General features: G+C 36.5%; 1 protein-coding gene across 3 annotated transcripts in view; it reads right to left on the bottom strand.

Moving 5' to 3' along the window:
• The window catches only part of FAM19A5 (family with sequence similarity 19 member A5, C-C motif chemokine like), a 421,841-nt gene that overhangs the window by 320,258 nt on the left and 80,944 nt on the right, over positions 1–20,639 (bottom strand). The gene's annotated exons all lie outside the window — the stretch shown is intronic.

Here is a 20,639-nt window from a genome sequence, read left to right as displayed (position 1 = left end):
TCCGTCGCAGCCATCCCCGCGGAAAGCGAGAGCGCAAATGAAGGAATGCCATAAATCACCCCTTCCAAAAAAAAAAAAAAAAAAAAAAGCCAAGGCTGTGGTTTTGCTGCCGCCCGCCCGCTCCAGGGGAAGGGCCGAGCTGCGGTACAGAAGCGGCTCCTCGAGCAGCCGGGGGGCGGGAAGGCCGCGGGAGCGCTGCGGCGCGGAGCTGGAAGGGCCGCCCCGACGGCCGGCAGTGCCCGCCAAGGGCGGCCGGCCCCGAGCTCCGCGCCGGGAACGCGCGTTGGGGCGACGGAGGAGGGAGCGAGAGCCGCGGGGCGGGCAGGTGGGGGCGCGGGCGCTGCGGGCTGCGGGAGCGGCCCGGCGCGCTGCTCCGCGGATAGCGGGAAGGTGCAGCGCTCCCCGGCCGGGTGCGGAGTGACTGCGCGACGTTACCGACGGGAGCGGCGCAGTGGCGACCGCCGCGTTACCCCGGGTTATCCGGGATAGGCAGCAGCGCATCCGTAGTTTGGAGGTACAAACCAAGTACGGGAATGCTTGCAAAGCTTTGCTTTCATAGCTCTTTGGTGAAATGTTTGCATTTATGCTGGGTTTTTTTTTTTTTTTTTTTGGTAATATTTATTATTGGCACATTTTCTTGGTTTTTAAGAACCGGCAGGCACTCAAGAGGCTTGGAAGGACGGATTAATACAGCATCAATGCTTCTGCTGGGCAAACATTTTCCTTGTTGATGATGATGTGTGGTTTTGGTTTTTTGCTGATAGCACAGAGAAACATTAAAAGCAACTATATTTGGAATTTTAAACTTCACACAAATCCCTAAAAACCCATTTATTGCATTCACTGTATTTGAAGATTACATCAATGCAATGTTAAAGCAATGTCAGAGCTACAGTAGAGATACTTCACTGTAAATCTTTAATTCTCCAGTGTACCCTTTGGTGAGAAATTGGCCATGCTTGGGCTCGGTTGAAGTTGGGTTTTGTTTGTTTATTTGTCTTCTGGATGAAAGGGGAAGTGGTGGAGTAGCTAAAGAAAATTTGTATATTTGCACTTAAACAGTCATAAGAAAACCGCACAACCCTATCAGCCACCTTAAAAAAAATGTTTTTTTTTGTTTTTTTTTTTTTAAGTCTCCAGATATGTGGATTTTAAAGGTGTCTGAAGAGTTTATGCAGTCCTGGATCAGCAACATGTACCTTTCAGTATGAACATGCAAAGTTGGTAGGGAGATACTATGGCAAATTTTACGTACTGCTTTCCAAAAAGCACATAAAGATATTCTACTAGTGGACTGAAATCCCTTGCTTGCTCCTCTGAGGTTCATCACGACAGTGCAGCCCCCATGTTCTTTGATTTTAAGCTGGTCTAACTTTGTGGAGCTCCTGCATTAGGCAAACGCTCCTGGGCTCTAGCAGCCTTTGGACCAGACCCTTCCAGACGAATGACATCAGAACGCAGAGCTGTGCTTCCCAGCCACAGGGGAGTCCCTCCACATGCACAGCGGTGTAAGTGGGAGCAAAATCTGGTTCAGTGCTCACACAGTACGGAGATATTTAGTCTCATAGCAACAAGGGATTCCAGAAGACTTCCCATTTGGGAGGACAGTGGTACCTGGCAACGATGCTTGCTGTACTAAATATGGTGCGCTGTGCTTTTTGCATTTTCTTGACAGACTTGGACCTTTCAAATAGGATGATCCCTATTCAAAAATAGTTGCCTTCAAATTCTTGATTTGTCATCTACATAAAGATTTATAAAATATTAAAGATATCTCAAATTACCAGCGTGGACTTCTCTGGAGGACTTCTAGGAATAAATTCCCCTGACTGTAACACCCCCTGATCTTTCGGCCTATTAAGGTTTGAACCCCAACTAATGCAGCAACACCTGTTCAACAATTTGCAAGCTGCTTGAGCCAAGAGATTTATAGCACCAACTCACTGTACATTTCCAGGTTTTTGCCAAAGCTCTGACCCCAGGCATCTCCAGTAATGTAGAAGCAAAAAGTTCTCATCCCAGCAATAGCTTCTGTCTGGAAACCACTCCGCGGGGAATTTTCCCCTGGTGTTTTAATGTTAAAGAGGGATGCTGAGCACCTGAAAGCCCCTTAGCACAGGTGAAGTATGGTGATGGTGCTGGAGGAGATTTCCAACAGTGCTGAAACTGGGAAAAGCAGTAAGGAATGCATTTTCCTGATAATCACGGAGCAAAGGCAACTGTGCTTAAAATATGAGCTCTTCCTGGCTCTTATGGGGAAGCAGCACAACAAATAATTGCTTCTTTTCCAAATGTATGTTCGATTTTGGAAACACAGCTCATTTGTTCCTTTTACTGAAACTTCTGTCTAGTTCAACAGAATTACTAAAACTGGAACTCTATAGTGAAGACAGCAGCCCTTGCTCAATTCTAGAGGTTTAAAAATATCTTCTCTGCTCTGCATTTAATTCCATGGGAAAAAAAAAAAAATCTACCAACCTTTAAAAGATCCATTCTTCCATAATGAGATATTTTAATTTAAAAAATGCTGAAGTTCCTGGAACACAACCATGTTTACATTGTGTTCCATACCACTGTAAATAAGCGCCTGGTATTTTCAGTTGTGTTGAATGTATTTTTGCATAATGATTTTATTGCTGTTCATGCGATAAGCCCCAAAATTATGCATGGCCAATGCAGATCTAAATACAGTAGCATGAGATGACGTTAGCCCATTTTCACTAATGAATTTAGAATCTACTACTGGCATTGAATCACACACACACACACACACACACACACAAAAAGGAAAAAAAAAAGAAAAGAGCAGACAGTATCTATTATTAGGTTATCTAGCCCAAACCTTTGCCAGTGCCCACTGGATTTCATTTTTGTTACTTTTGAGTTACTCAGGCAATAGTCTGTCACCAGTCACTTGAGGCGATTATTCCAGCCCAGCAGTTCTCTCAGCTGGAATACTTCTCCTGATGCTAAGTTTAACATTTTATTTTGTTGAAATTCACCCAGTTCATCTTTCACATATGCCTGAAGTGGCATTATAAATCCTTTCCCACTTTGAATCTAACCAAAATAGATGATATATTGAGTATAAGTAATGAATACAGATGGGTATGTTTCTACCAATTATTTTTTGCAGCCTCCAAATACTTTGTCCCCATTGCTCTCCGCATACCAACAGCTGGTTCACATTTCTTTGCTATTGGGCCACTACATCAGCACTCCTCAAAATACTATCACTGATTTTTTCTGCTGACTATGGGCAAGTGCCACCAAAATAGATATTCATCTCTAGAGAGATTCTGTTAATGGCTGGTTTGTGATGTGGTGTGGCTATCACAGGAATCACAAACGTGCATCCATCTGACCAGCTCCTTCCACGAATGCCTGAAGTTTTCTTTCATTTTTTCCTTCACTCACCTAAATAAATGATGTGTTAATATGGCTTTAACAATTTATTTTCAGACCAAGCCCTTCTTCCTGCTCTTTCTCCTGCCTGCAGATTCATGAAAGGGATAATGCAGTTAGGACTGTTTGGAGTAACCAAGGAGCAATTTCTTTGCTGTTGTGTGTCCTTTCTGCTTAATACTTCTGATTCCTATTTTTAGAAAAGTCTTTAGATTTTCTTTGGCTTTCCACTTGCCTTATTTTGCTGTTCCTGCCTTCTTCCCACTATTTTATTGAGCTTCTATTCAGGTATGATTTTATTTATAGGGAAAGAACAGTGCCAGCAGTCCATGTCATGTGGACAGTTGTCCACTGGGAACTTCCTGCACATTCTTCCACTAAGCAGCCACCAGTTGGCAACAGCTTTTGGCCACTGCTGACCAGGGCAGTATAGGAGCTGGCTAAGAAGTGAAAGGATCTGTGAGACCACTGCAGTCCACTGATCGCTGGTAAATTAAGCACCACAAATCAGAAATGACACAATATGCCAGTCACAGGAACTACGGATAGCAGGGTCAAAGTATATATCATCATATTCCTCCTTTTCTGTTATACCCGTGGACCATTCTCCCCATATTTGCTCACCAAGCAATACACAGGGGAGACCCTTACATCACTCAAAGCTTTAAACAGCTCACTTATGTACTTCTGAGCTTGTACTCTCATTTTACCTTACACACTCAACCTGTTGCAGGGAGCACCTCGCTTTGCAGTAGCTGCTCTGACACATTTAACAGCACAATTATAGATGACTTGGTAACCACCCATTGACTAAAAATAACCTAGCAACTGAAGACACACTTAGGTATCTATACTCAGATATCCCAGAGGAACCCTTCACAGTTCTTGGAACTGGGGAAAACATATGTATCTCACCAAATGCAGCAGACTAGGAATCCTCAGGGGTGGGGGCGGGGAATATCAGGGGACAAGATAACATTGCACAGCTGAAAGATTTTCCAGACAACACTCTGCCAGCTAATCCAACTCTTTTCCAACTAGCTCTGCAATTAAGGTTTCCTACTGAGAACAGTGACAGCATTATGACCTGGGGAATTTCTGACGTAGAAAAACCAACACATCTGGGACTGCAACATTTAGAGCGTTAACAGAATTCAGTTCCTGCACTGGTAGTACTTGCAACCAGCACATATCCACATAAACTAATGCCACTATGCATAGGAGAGAGGACACAAGCTGTCACAATGTAGAAGACGCTGAGGAGGGAACTAGGACAGCATGTCCTCCATGAGGAACCTACGATGCTGAAACTCATTTTTGCCTTCCATAGCATGGAACTGTTTTCATGTGAGGTTTCCCTCAACCTCTTTAGGAAGGAATTAATTGATGTCTGAAGAGAGAGTCAAGAACTTCCAGGCAGTCCTCCCAAAGGTGTTATTTCATTTATCTGACACATGTATGCTATGTCTCCCAGTGGATAGTATCATATCTTTGAGGGAGGGAGTGGAACCCATCTCTGTATTACACTGTCAGAACCACACATCAGAATGGAGACAACTGTATTATCACGTTACCTGCCTGCCCTTCCTTTCCACTCCCTTTTTTTTTCTTTTTTTTTCTTGTTTGTTTATGGCCTTCCTGTACTCAAAATGCTTTCAAGATGCCTTCATTCGTCTACATAGAACAGAATAGACACCAACTTATATCCAGGAGAACTACTAAACTCAAAGAGAAAGTCTACAAGGTCTCAAGGGCCCTTCCACCTGCACCCATTTGTAAGATTATCATCTTAAAATAGTTCAGAGAGTATATAACACCTGAAACTCACTGTTAAGACTGATGACTATAGCATAGTCTTAAATGTTCCAGTGACTGTAGAGCTACAAAAGATCATAAGCAGGCTTATCCTCATATTCTCACTGTTTGTATTTTAAAATAATTTTCATTTTTCTCACTTCTCAAAATATAATTTTTTATTCCTTTTTTTTTCCACCCTGAAAAGGATTTGTATTATAACCGTGATGACTAAACAAATGAAATTAATGGAATTTAGTTATGATCCATAGTTTCCAGCATCACTTCCTGAAGGTCTAGTCTAAATACACACAGTTGAAATGTTGCAACATTTTATCAGTAAGTTCTTCATTGAAAATGAGACCCATAAAGTAAGCCATGCAGAATAAGCAGTGACTCAGTCATATGAATCAAGACATAGCAAACATTCACAGATCAGCCAGCAATGCAGTATAACAGACTTGTACAGAAAAGTTCAAAAGTTAGAAAATTTTGAGGGTTTTGTTGCTTCCCCTCACCTAAATGGAGATGGGAAAAAAAAAAATCCGAAATCAGCAGAAGCAATACTATACAAATTGTAAACTCATACTCATTGGCAGCCTGGCTAATAAACTCTATGTCTTATAGCTCAAACTTTACCAAGAAAACTTTCTTTACATTTATTTACCCATTGATCTTTCCCCTCAAAACATGGATATGACAAACACTGATCAGGAGCCGAAGCCACAAAACAATGGACACTTTTAATTGCTGATAGGTAAGAATGGGAGCTGCAGCAAAAATGGAGCATATCTAGAGCAAAGAAGGCACTTGCAGAGTTAGATAGAACATGCTCTGATCATACAAGGAAGAGACAGTGTGTGCCTCTGTAATGTTTGAGCTTGCTGGCTGATATTACTGAGAGTAGGGGCAGTCACCAGTTGCTAATCCACTGGAGGAGGGACAAATACTTTCAGATTCATGTGCAGCTGCTTTAAAAATATTCAAAACCTCAAACAAAAAACAAAGAATTGTTACATGCACAAAATAAACAATATGTGTAAGTTAAAATGGGTTTACCACTATGGCACTCTTATTTTAAGCCTGAAAACTCTGTTTTCAAGAGTTTTAAACCTGCATCCAACTGCGACATTAAAGGAGGCCCAGAATGTTATACATTAAGTTTCTTCTGGGTCTGTGTTCAGGACTTCATTTCAAAAACTTGATTAAGTAAAGGAGAAATTAGAACACAAACTTGTTTCTTATTCTGAAATATAAACCAATACTTTAACAAGCCATTCATGTATAATATACTCTCCTAGTTATCAATAGTACCAAAAACAAACAAACAAACAAAAAAAACCCACAACATATTAGCAAGTCTCTAGCTACTATTAGGTATGGCCAGATAACACTAAATAGTATAAGACAAATTTTGTTCAGTAGGATGAAAATGGATTACTGCAAGCCAATATGAGTTTTATTACCAGACTCTGCTATGAGAAATTAACACACTGGAGGCCCATCGATATATACCTGGGGTGGAATAATGGTAGGAAATACAGATTTATATAACCTTCTCCTGCATGTTTAACCTACTTACTATTTGTTCGTCTGCTTGTTTTTGTAAAATGCTTATTTATTTTTTTTTTCTATTTGCCAGACACATCAGGCACCCCACAGCTTACTACAGTTAGTGAAGTGGCCACTGTATAGCAGCTTTTCACTTTTTTTATTTTTCTTTTTTTAGTGAAAAGCATGTCTCTAAATGATTATATCCACTTTGTTTTTGTTTTGAAATAGAAAGCTTTAATTATGTGAAAGGGGGCATCTAAGATTAGATTAGGCATTTAACAACAAAAAAGTAAAGCTATTAAAGCAGTACCCTTAACATACTGGGCAACATGAGCTTTGTTATGTTGCAATTTCAGCTCCCAGCAGCACCCTAACTTCAGTAAAAATCTTGCAGATAATGTAGCTGATTCAGTCAGATTTCAAATGGTTGAAATACTGCAAAGAGTATTATAGCAGCAAAAGGTCCACACCAACACCCCATACCCATATGGCTTTACTAGGCACAGGTTCAAGCCCACATGTTTTTAGTTGCCCATGTCTGTATCTGAAAGGGCAGAGGATTCATCATAGCTAACTGATCATGACTAAAAGAATGTATAAGGTAACATGTACAGTGCAGGGGCGATCACAGATTAGAGATGGAATATGAGCTGAAGTCTTAAACTGACATACTGGTTAAGCCATACCCACAGAAACAGTTATCTTTGACCCTAAAGTTGCAGTAAACATTTGATTAGGTTACCTCACCAGTATATTAATATAATGTTAGCATTATAACATTAGATCAGCATGATATTATACATTGAATGGCTACTATAGAGAAAGTAGACACATTAGAAGTGGTTAATGATGACAAAGTTTTTATGTATGAACTACAATACACAAACTGGATACAGTATTTCATTTTTGAAAATACTTCTCTGTTGTTTTTTTTTTTTGGCAAAAGATTAAGTATTTATTAGGTTCAGTTTTATACTTCGGAGGAAAGGTTTATAATCTATTCTGTCATTAATACCAAAAAAAATAATAGTTTAGTAACACATTTTATAAACTATATGCTCTCAGTCCATGCCATAGTGCTTTCAGAACGTGTCAACACTCAGCAGTTTCCTTACCCAGCTCAAAAGCATCTTGGAAGCACCCCGGACAATGTCTCATATACAGCCATTGAGGGTTATCCGCTCCAAAATAGCTGTTATAATCTGAATGGAAGAACCATAAATGATTCAATTGAAATCACTTCTGAAAATGAAAAAGGAAATGAACACAGAATAAACTACAACATTAGGGGGTCTAGTAGCCCACACACCTGATGATCTTAGATCTGAAGACTTTGGAGTTTCCCCTTATAATTACCCTACTTTATGTAATGGCTAATTCCAGACATTGAGAACAGTATTATTAAAACTGACCTCCACTGATTTTAGAAGGTATTTTTGCATCATTTCAGATACAAGTCACCCAAGTATATACCCAGCTGCATCTGATATAACTGAAACTAGGTAAAATAGTCTCCCTTTTCCCCACCCCCACTTTCTTTGAAAGAGTATAAGTATTCATATGTTCCCTATAAAGGAAATGTAGTATAGTATATACCATGTATCTACTTACAGCCTTTATAGTAAAATTCAGCCATATGAAATAAAATCTTAAACTCTAATGCCATCAAATGTTGGATCCAGAAGCAGTTTGCTTTATGGGCTCTTTTTGTTATTGTTGGTTTTTGTTGTTTTAGTTTTTATGAATAAACTATGCCACAAAAAGAACACTTTTCTTTTCTTTCCTTTTTTTTTTTTTTTTTTTTCCCACTACAGGAAAAAAAAAATGGCATTCCATGAAAACAGGACAAATCAAACAGCCCAACCAAATGACAATTACTTGTTGAAAAGAGGGACTAGCAAAAGACAGTATAACAAACTAGAATAATTGTCATTAGGGCATTTTACATTTATTTTAAATGCTAATGCCAACAACATAGTATATTCTCTTCTTCTATTTGCCCATACACATTTTTTTTTTCCTCCACTAGGTATCATTAATTTTTTAAATAAACATGTTTCTTTCATAATCACTTTAGAAGAATACAGAAGAGATACGAGAAGCAGGTAGTATGAGCAACACAATTTCTAATTGTATACAGAGTATCACATAATGGTTTAAGGTCTGCAAAGAGATGAGGAAAGGAGAAGTTAATCTGTTGAAAATATGTGCAGCTGGCATCAATCCTAATGGCATGCCATAGGTATGAAGCTGTTTATCAATAAAGTTGTCCTATCAAAGTGGACAGAATCAGCATATGAGCCAGTGACTTCCTACTGTGAGAAATCATGACAATCTACTGTGCCATAAGGAAAAGGTTCTTACTCTTCCCAGATTATACTCCCTACTGCTTCACATACAGAAGATGTGCCTCAAAAAGTTGGTGGCATTGGGTAAGGCAAGCATTAAATTCTAATAATGCAACTGTAGTAGTCTGAGATATACCACTGAAGGTATGTATATTCCTTTTGAGAGACACAACAAAGGATGAGAAAATTTTAACAGAAACTTAAATTTTCATTGTTTGTGGTGGTCGTATTTTTTAATGGCTGCTGAACAGAACAGAGTTATGCAAACAGGTATCTTTTGTTTTGTACAGGATTTTTCAGTATGTTAATCATTGTTATCCCAATTATTTTCGTGTGTGTGATACATACCATGTATTAAAGAACATTAGTTTGACATAAAATGTAGAAGATTCCCTATTTTTAAAATAAGATAGCAGTTGTCCTTTGAGCTACATACTTATTTTCCAAATATTTTGGTAGAATTTTTATTGTCATTGCAGTGATCTACTATGAAAATATAGTCATTGGGGAAATTTTTGGTAACAAAGGACTGCAATAATGCCTAATTAACAGAATCACGAGCAACTTAAAAAGAGACGTTACTAAAAGCAGCTAAATGAAAATAATATTTCATTATTAACTATTGTTAATGATGCTCCTTCTTGATTTTACTTCAATCTTGCATCAAGTTTTACTAAAAAAATCTTGAATTCTGGTTACGAATCCTCAAACATAGGTCCTGCATCTACTGAAAGACTGAAAGGAGAGATGTCTGTACTGAGCCTTTAGCTAAGCCTAGAAAACAGGATACAATACATGAGGTTGGGAGCAGACTGATGGTTGTGAATTAAAAATTATACGTTGCTACCTGTAGCTCCTTCTGTAGTAGTTTTGTGCTAGAATATTGTACCTTGCTTCTTTCTTTCATTTATAGTTCTTCTGCCCATAGTGGTATATTTTACTTACATGTGTAAAAGAGGATGATATCAAACCCATTCAATTCCCAGTCACAGACAGGAATAATAAAATAATAATAATAATAATGATAATAATAAATGATACAGCTCTGTCTTCATGTATAGCTAATAAAGTCTAACCATAGCTTAAAAGCAATATTCCTCTTGAGAAGCCATCACTTTCAGAAGCATTTCCACTATCACTTACACAGGAACTTTATTAAAAAACAATCTATTCAGTTCATATTCAAACAATAGTGCAGGGATGGACTTCACTGCGATCTGTACATTAATAACAAGCAATCCTATAAGCCCAAGAAGCAATTAGGCCAGTTTACCTATATGCTTACATCTTATAATTGACTGAAAGCTCTGATTTCCCATAATTGGATATTTTTGAAGGTCATGTGGATCCTCTAGATTTAATATAGAAAGAAAGGACACAGTATCTTTTCCCACCACTGGGGCATTTTCAGTGTTTCTGTTTTCCAAAAGCCATGCATTTTCATAAACCTTTTTCAATTTGTATTTGATACTTCTCTCTCTTTGGGAAATGTGGTTGATTTAAAGGTCCCAAATTAAACAGTTTTACTCTGATGCAGAACAGATATTTTGTTTCCCGAGTCTCAAACCTCTAAAACCCTTTCCACTTCTGAGAAGGACTGCTCACACTCATCCAGATCCCTCACTTCCATAATTTATCGTCTGCCTCTAGTTTCTACAGATAAAAACAACACAAAACAGCCCTTTATGAAGTCTTTGCAGCAACAATTTCCCTAGATTAGAAACTTATTATCAACAAGTTCTCTATGAAGGCCTTGGGAATACTTAATATTCTTTTTCTTCTCCTTGGTACTAATGCTCTCAGCCCCACATTCAGATTTTAATACTGTACAGCACTCAGCCAGGCAAATTATCAAATCAAATTACAGTGGCTCACCAATTTACCTCCCATCAGCTCTAAAGCAATACCTTGTTAACCTGCTGTAACTGTGTTGTGTGTCTGAACTGAACACGAATCAGTGAAGGTTATTTCAGAAAGAAAGGACAGACTGAAAGAGCAGCTTATTTTCCACAAGGAAAAAAAAAACAGGGTAGACATTTGAGCAAACTGTTTAACTTTAAAGGCAATTAGGCGATGGAATGACTTGCCTGAGGAGGTAGTTTAGACAATGTAATGAGAAGTGCTTAAAATAGAATAAACTATTTGTGAGACAGATACAGATGTAAATAATCCTCCATGTTTTGAACTAGATGAATCAGGAGAGGTATCTTTTCTATTCAAATTCCTGAGTATAAAAATTCTATTCTCTTTCCTTGGGAACAGCTTTCAAACTTATGACTGTTCCCACCTGTTCTGAATACTAAAGTGAGACTGCACTCCAAAAGGCAGTTTAACCTCACTGTATCATTATAAAGTAGATTTATTCATAACAAGCATCGATGAAAAACTTCCAGCAAAAAAAGTCCTTAGTCAGGGAGATGCGCATTGTTGCAAAAATGGATTGTTTCTCTAAGTGCTTATATGGCCCCATCACTATAGTATCCAAGCGCCTTACAAACATTAATGAATGTATTCTCACAACACCGCTGGGAGATAGAGATAGTATTATTAGCTAATGCACAAAGAGTAGCTTGTCCAAAGTCACACAGAAAGTCTGTGGCACAGCCAAGACTCAAAACTGTGATTTCCTGCTCACTGCCGTAACCATGACTATATTCTGCCATCCATATACAGCATTTCAAAATATGTTACATATAACATCAGATCTTTACACAGTAAGCTTCTCTGTTCAGCTGCAGATTCAATTGCTGACTTAATAAATAACTTTGTTTATTGAGAAGCTTCATTATAGCAACAAATTTGCAGGTTACAGAAACAATGACAGTTATATGGGCCATAACTGCTTCTAATATAGAAGGGCAATAGAAGTGTATTCCCTGATTACCATATCCAAAACAGGATTCAGCATATCCAGAATAGGATTTTAATACAAAAAATATTTTCCTTCAGATGATGTAAAGCATTACATTATACAGAAAGAAAAAAGTAAAAATAAAAAAGAGACAACAACAAAAACAAAGAAACAAACAAGAACAGGCTAACTATATTCCCAACATGGTTTCTGTCAGATAAAATATTTCTGCTATTTCTGTAATAAGAGGTATACAGTATTTTCAGTTTTAATGAGGTCAAATCAGGAGGGACAACTGCAGTAAGTGTATTTACCCCAGAAAAACAGAGAAAAAAAATTGGCTTATAAATTAAATATTAGAATCACGCAAAGATATGCACTCAGTATCCAGGTTTTCTCCATATTATAGGATTTTTTTTTTAGTAATTTAGGGAGGTTAACAGTATAATGAACTCAGAGATCTGATCAAACGATAACATGATTCTACTGAATCAGGAACGCAGCACATTGTCTTTCATTTTGGAAGGGGAAAGCTATAGGCATCATATTTTTCCTCAAATACTAAATGTTTAAAAAATTAAAACTAATGGACAACTGCATAAATATTGGAAAAAGATATGAATAGGTAGTGGATCACAAAGTGAATAATGATCCAAAAACACCATGTTGAAACAAAGTTAAGCATAACTTTGAAATTCATAGACAAACAAACAAACAAAAAAAAACAACAACAAACACAACAACAAAAACACAGACAAGGCAAGCAGCATCTGTTAAACTTCACTCCTGCAGTTCCAACAATAGCACATTTTTCAGTTTGTGGCTTCATGTCTTAAGAAAGATGTAGATAAATTAGATCTGGTTTTAATTAGAGCTACCAACATAGCAGAGGGGATTTACATCAGATGCTAATTGAAAACAGTCTAGCTATCAGGACAGTTAAACGATGGCGCAGATTATCACTGACAGGGAAGCCACATCTTAACATGATTTTTTTCCAGTTAAATAAATATCCATTAGGGGTAATCCTCATTCTCATAAGAGTATAGACTACACTATGTCTTGAGATTCATCCCAATCTCAATTTCAGGCCACGTTTTCTGGTTGGAATAGGTTATTCCCCAGGCTACTTCATCCCCAAAGATACACACCTGTTTACGAGAAAATATTCAGTCATCTGAAAGTAAACAAAAGCCAGTTTCTCACTGCTCTAGTCTGTTAGTGATAGCCAATAAATTATATTAATATCCCTATGTTGAGTCTGCCCACGACTGTAATAGGTGAGTGATCTCCCTGTCCTTATACCAATCCCCATGTCCTCCTCTTTCATCATATTTTCTTCCCCTCTTCCTTTGAGGAGGGGGAGTGAGACTGTTGTGGAGTTTAGCTGCCACCAGGGTACAACCACCACAATAGTCCTTACTCAAAGAAAAAATATACCTGCCAAGAAAGAGCGATGAATCTAAAGGAATCTAAAGGAAGTTACCAGCGAACCTTTTTATAAGTTAACAAGGGCCATGAAGTTTCTGGAGTGCTTGGTAAGACACTAATGAATATGCCACAGGAATCCCATACTGGTAACAGAAAGTTAAACAGTTAAGATATGAGAGAAATACAGGGAGCTAAGCCATCTGTAGGAGTTCCAGGTAGTTGTGATGGTATAGACAACAGCCGTTGCTGTTCTTCATAGGAAGATCATATAAAGGAAAGGAGCATTAGTTTGAGCATCAGTTAAAATGGATGGCTCCACTTAAAATGGAAAACCACTATTCACATAACCAGCAAAGTGAATGATGAATACTCGGTAAACAAAAATGTCATAAAATGTTACTTGACATTTGCTCATGAGGTGCACTGTGCTCATTTTACCAGGAACTAACAGATTGCAAACCTAGAGGTAACATCTCAGAGAATGGCACAAGCATAGCAAATTCATTTTCTTGCAAAGGTCTCATTTTCATTGTCTGTATTAATAATCTCCAGTTAGAGGATTTCTAAAAGACAGTCTTCTAGAAGTGAGGTGGTTTTGGATTTTTATTTTATTTTATTTTATTTTATTTTATTTTATTTTATTTTATTTTATTTATTTTTTTAGTAGTCATATGCCTGACTATGGACAAGTCTTTTTCACTTTGGCCCATTAAATAATAAAAATCTGTGGAATTACTGGTAGTTATCACATAAAAATTCAGACTGAAAACATAAAGTTTCCTGAAGTAGCCTCCCTTCACCCAGAAACATGGAAAATATTCTCCAGTTTCACAGAATCCTGGGGTTACAAAATAGTTGAAGGTAGAAGGAATCTCTGGAGATCATCTAGTACAAACTCCCTGGTCAAAGCAGAGTTAACCTGCTGGTTGCTCAGAATTGTTTCAGTGTCAGGACATGGATCTCCACAACTTCTCTGAACAACATCTGCCAGTGTTCAATCACTCTTACACAGTAAATAATAATAATAAATTCCTAGGTTTAAATGGAATTTCTTTCTGCATTTGTGGTTATATATATATATATATATAATGACATAGTTCTGTCTATAAAAAGAAATACAGTAAAAAAAAATAATAATAATGTGATAACACGAGAAAAATAAGGTCTATCCAGCTGTCTCCATGAAGACTGTGCAGTGTTTTGTCAGATGAAATTCATAACTATTGAAAGGATCAGCACTGCTCATTTGTCAGAGAATAGGAAAATACTGCACACTTGTAGGATTAATTTCTTTCTGCTTTTTCTTAATGCTCCCATTTAATAAATGCCTTTTTCCTTACACAATGCACCCAACTTAGAATTGCACTTGCAATTTCTAGCAAAACATATGTAGTTTCAGTGTCGGAAGCCAACGTGCACAGCTACATGGAAGAAGTCCACCAAAACAGATAGCTTAAAATGTTACATTTCTTCTAAATGGATGCCCATCTTATTTTGTTTAAGATGATTTCTTAGATCTCTCTCTGCTCTAAATTTGCTCTTAAACGGGTAGGGGTTAGATAAAATATAATTCTATGAAATCTAATACAGGACTGATGAGTTCTGAAACTAGACCATATCACTAAGATTTCTGAAACAAACAGCTGTGTGTTGCATAATGTATGATTAGCTCTACAATCTGAGTTAATGTGTTTGCCTAATTTTTAACATATAAGAATTGTCTGGGTCTGAGTTTAGTTATTTTGATTATTAACATATTATTTTACAAAAATGTTAGGAATTACAGCATTATTTAAAATTTGAAAAGATAAAGGTGTTCTTTCAATTGGACAGTAATAATCATTGTACATGATTATTATGGTACATTATTATCATGGTACATGAGCATACTATTACAAATGATTTCAATAATTAATCCTTAATAAATAGAAGTATCAACAGAACAGCAGTGATCATTCTAGAATTCCCAGTGTACAAGGTCAAATTTTGTTCTCAAATTTGTTTTTGTACTATCTCCTTTTGAAGCTTAAGTGTGAGTAGGCCTTTGTATGAAGTAGAGGGCCAGGTCACATAAGGTATGACATACTTTAATTATTTTCAGGAGAATCTGAGCTGATACACTGAACACACTGTAAGACATTTAAGTCAACAGAGGGAACAAAAAGGAAAGTTAAACCAGAAGTCTTTCTGACCCTATAAAGGAAGATATCATTCCTGGTCACTGATGAGATCATTTCCTATAATAATGAAAAGCACGTCTTCATACTTACGTGTTTGAAACTACTGAATTTAGTGTTTATTCTCAAGAGTTCTCACGTTTGCCTTCTGAGCAAAGGTGCTTTTTTATTGTTGTTCTTTGTTTTTCTCTTTTTTTCTGTTTGTCTTCTAAAAGGATGAATAGCATATGAAAATTTAAAAGATCAATAGAATTTTTAAAGTTTGCTTAATATATCAGAGATGAAATTACTAATGACTGAATAACTGGGTTAAAGAAAATTAGAACAAAGCGCTAATTGCCTCATTATAATTCCACTGGTTTGCTTTTGTTCAATTAAAGCTTAATAGTTTGAACTTTTCATTACTATTGAGTAACATAACAGATTAAAATCATATTGCATGATATCCCAAAGCAAGGGATTTGCAGAGAAGGTGAGGGAGAATTAACACACCATATAATAAACTAATGAAAAAGGAAAGGGGGTGGAGGGGAGGGGGGGAGGGAGGAGTGGAGAGGGGAGGAGTGGAAGAAAAAAAAAGAACACAAATACCAATATTTTATTTTTCTTGTTCTTCTAAGCATTAAAGCAGGATCATTTAAAGGAAGGGTCCTCATAAAGTACAGGACTGTATGACCTCAGACATTGTAGTGTATTCCATAAGGAAGAGGAACACAACAAACTATTTTCTATAATCAGCCATATTTACTTTAAATGTAATTTTTTTAAAAAAATATATACTATAACAATTTCTATACCGTTGTGCATACTTCACCATTAAAGCAAAGCTTAGCATTGCCATGAGCTGTCCGTTCAGCACCACAACATACCAAAGCACCACCAGCTGTCATGCTACAGCTTCAGCAATTAACTCCAGGAATTACCTTAGAAAACGGCAAGAGTTCTGCAAGCATTTTCAGACTCTAAAGCCTACATAATTAAAAGATACAAGTTAAAAAAATCAAACAAAGATCTATAATACGTATTTATAAAAATATTTTTTTTACGATGGAATGGAAACACTCATAATTTTATGAAACTATATTTATTGTACAAATCAGATCAAACAAAAAGTCCTTTAAACTCACTTAGTTGTTCCATCTCCATCGTTATTTTAAAATCTTATCACAGTTACAAAGTAATAAATCATGTAAACTGAAGCATCAACCGAAACATAAAAAATGTTCTTACAATTTGCATTTCATAAGACATTCATTAAACAGTAAACTAATTATACTAAATCCCACATACTATAAAAAATCATTGTTTATATATGTGGTAAGTGTAGATGCTTTCATTTTCAAAACCTCAAGTGTCAGTGTAGCAGAAAATTCCTTCTTTGTAAGCAGTAATAACATCATCTTTGCAACATCTTTGATATGCTGCAGGTCCGTCATTCTTAGTGAATATATAAGGGAATAGGAAAAGATGAAGAAAAGATTCTTAAACAGTAAGGCTATATCAGAATCTACTTTTTTTTTTTTTTTTTTTTTTTTTTTTTTTTCCCTGCTTCCTTTGACTATGAACAGATCTCACTAGAAGAGATAAAAAGTGCAGGTTTGAAACCATCAGTAACAATGCATTAAGACTCTATCACAGCCATATAAAGAGTTTCAAAGTTGTTACCTTCTTCTGTTGAATGTTTATACTGATAAAGATTCCTGGAGGTTTCAGATATAAGCGAAGTATAATAGAAAGAAATGATGTTTACTCCTCGTTGATACAAAGAAATGATTGTTCATGATGGAAAGTTCAGAACTCCATCTTGTGGTGATAAATTTAACTATACACTGAAAACAATTTGGGAGACGTGAGCTTCTTATGCCCCACAGCTGCCTTTGTAGAAAACATGAACTGAATTATCTCAGCTGTTAAAAAGCAAACAGTAAAATACTAGAAACTTGTCTACTAATACTGTGGTTGGTTTTATTTGTTTGTTTACAGTATTAATTTAATTAATTGATTTACAGAAAAAAATCCTGCCCCAGAAAGTCTGTTCCTGAAGAACTGGCCATTACTTGATACTCTTCAGTCTTAGGTAGAGGTAAAAACAATTAACCTAGCTTGCTGTGAGTACTCAGCTTTCTGTGTAAGGAGCACAATTCCATTTTTGGTTAGACATGCCTTCATTACTGAAAGTACTAGTGTGTTGCAAGAAATATTAATAGCTCTACACCTAACCACATACAAACTTAAGGAAGAGACATCATGAATTGTTCCCTTGTATGCATTTTAAAGCCTTTATACACCATCAGGAGCCTCTTGCAGAAGGAGGATACAGATAAGAATATAAAGACACTTTGCAAATCTTAAAGAAGACATTTCAAATAGAGACTTTAAAAAGTATGCCTGTCTTTACTACATATATATATATATATATATATATACATTGTTCCCTAACAGCTCACACTAAAAATGATGTCTGCAAGCAAGTGCTGTTTAGCCCTGAGTAGCCAGAATTTCAGAAGAGGTGAAAGATTTCAGAAGATGGTGTAAAGATTAAAAACCAAGAGCTTACCCTCTTCTACAAATAAATTAGTTCACACTTGTCCCTGAAATGTATCATTATGAACCACCATATGAACAGACTCATTAAAATGAACCCATTACTATAAATAAAAGTAAACAAAACAAACACACAACCTACATATACGCTGGAATATAGCTATCACGTCATGAAGCTAGTAGCAAAAGCAATATACAGCTTTAAAGGGTTGCATTTAATTAAATATAATATAAACATTCGGGTCATGACAGAAAAGATATCAACAGAGTGTTGAGTCTACAGGGTAGTTACATAGAATAATAAGTTTTTGTTAGTTTTTAGCATGGCTGCCTCTTAATGAAGCATTGCTACCATTATTCTGTGATGCACAGACAAAGCAACTTGAGGATGTCCTGTCAAATGAATGCATGTAATCACAGAACTCTGCAAGACAATAAAGGTTTTACTGGAATGAATTAAATACTTATCTTACTTGATTCCCATAATGATAAATACATCAGCAGTTCATTTAAAATTGAGCTCAGTCTATAAACTACTGAAACATCATAAACATTTGTCAAAATGGGCAGACACAAAATCACATCATGTCAATGCTTCTCTGAATCCCAAACACGTAAATGTGCACATCAGTTATCAGGGTCATCTATAAGTTTCCTAGATTCTCTTAACTCTCAGTCTTAGCTTCTCCTTAGTGAGAAGCCTCCCCATCTCTTGTACCCTCAGATCCCTACTTCTAACCTTGTCCACAACTCTCCTGTAACAGCAAAGCAGGCAGAATTTCATTAGGGATGTCCACATTTCTGTATCTTATTTTCTGAATTTCCAAGTATAAAATTAAAGAAATACATATATTCATCTATCTTTTCCACATTTTATGAAGCATTCTCTCTGGTGGTAGAGAATAGTTAGTAGAGCCCTAAACTGGGCTATTACCTTCTTGGCTGTAATGGCTTTACATAGCTTGTAAATGTACTATTTTTCTTTCAGTATTTCAAATGCACACTCTTAAGGATGGTTTATGTATGCACTGTGTCTGTGACAGTACTTACCATTATTGCCTTTTTTATGATACAATGAGTTCCAGAGGGAGAATCCACTGGCAATAATTTAGGAACAATTTTTAAGTGAGAAATTCTTTTCTCAAGGAACTTAGCCACATGCCTTTATTACTGCCAAATTCCTACACAATACAATAATCGTGGTTCATGTAAGTGGTTGTTTTTGTTGGTTTAATTGGGTATATACTGTAATTACCGATTTTCTTCAACCCAGGAAAATTTTTTTTTAGTTTCTCAGAGATTCCACTTAACCCTGGGGAGTTCAGCTGAGTGGCGTCTGAGCACACTGTGCTGCGCTGACCTCAGGAATTGCATCTGCTGATACTGTCAGTTGCTGAGCATGAGTTGCTACCTTTTCTCACTCTCTTTCTGCGGTGCTACCATTTACACTGCACAAAGCATCATTATAACCAATGTTATTGGCATTTCACTCTGCATTAGAAAAAAATATGAAAGCAATTAAAGAAAATATACTTTTCAGTATAAATTCTACTGAAAGCCAAAACTAAAATCCTTTAAAGTAAAACAATTGAAAAAAAAATCCTGTTTGCATATTGTTTCTTGAACAAAATAACAAAGAAATTCTAAAAAGCAGATATACAAGGACCAGATTTTAATAAAGTTTGTGTAATAAGTTTCAGTCATTGCTCCTAGTAAAAGACATACTTTTACTTTTATGGTTTAATGAAACGCTATTGCTTCCTCAATGATCTTATGTTGTATTGTCCACTAAAGTTCTTTAACAGTTTCCTTGTTAAAATTTATATATTCTGTTGTAAACTGCAGCAAGCCACAAAGAAGCCCACGCCACAAAGAAGTCCACAGCTTAGGACAATTATCTATATGAACACACAGAGGATTATTTAAGCAGCTATTCACTACGCTCAGGTAGTCAGGATAACAGTTGACACTGCTTAGACTGTAAGTAAGTTCAACACCTTCAGTTTAATATTTGTAAGAATAAACATTCTTTGTTTTTTTTTTTTTGGTTTTTTTTTAGAATGTATGTGGTATTTTTCTTTTTTTTTCTAAAGAGAGTATCTTAGCTGATATATGTGGCTACAGACATAGCTATCTTTCTGTTCTGTGACAAAAGACAGGCAATAAAGCATAGCAACACATTAGACTACTAAACCCAACGTTGCTTTATTCAAAATATGGATACTTAAATACTTATCCCCTTAAAAGATGGAGTGTCATCATACCAACTTCTCACTTGTGTATGATCTCATTTCTCTGAATGAGTAAATATTTCTGCATATGGATAGCATTTTTGAAATGACTGATACTGTACAATAGTTTTACCTTGACTTAAGAAGAGGAATCACAGACATCAACATATAGGTTAACTATGACTGCATTCTTTAAAGTACTCTGGAGCTGCTGATGTGGGTCCTGAGGAGGGTCCAAGGATTATCAGAAGGATGGAGCACCATTCTTATAAAGAAAAGTTGAGGGAGCTTGACTTGTTCAGCT

The sequence above is a fragment of the Gallus gallus genome, chromosome 1 (genome assembly GCF_016699485.2).
Source record: "Gallus gallus isolate bGalGal1 chromosome 1, bGalGal1.mat.broiler.GRCg7b, whole genome shotgun sequence".
Classification (NCBI taxonomy): domain Eukaryota; kingdom Metazoa; phylum Chordata; class Aves; order Galliformes; family Phasianidae; genus Gallus; species Gallus gallus.
Note: the sequence above shows the minus strand (reverse complement) of the source record. Positions and strands in the feature narration are given on the sequence as shown.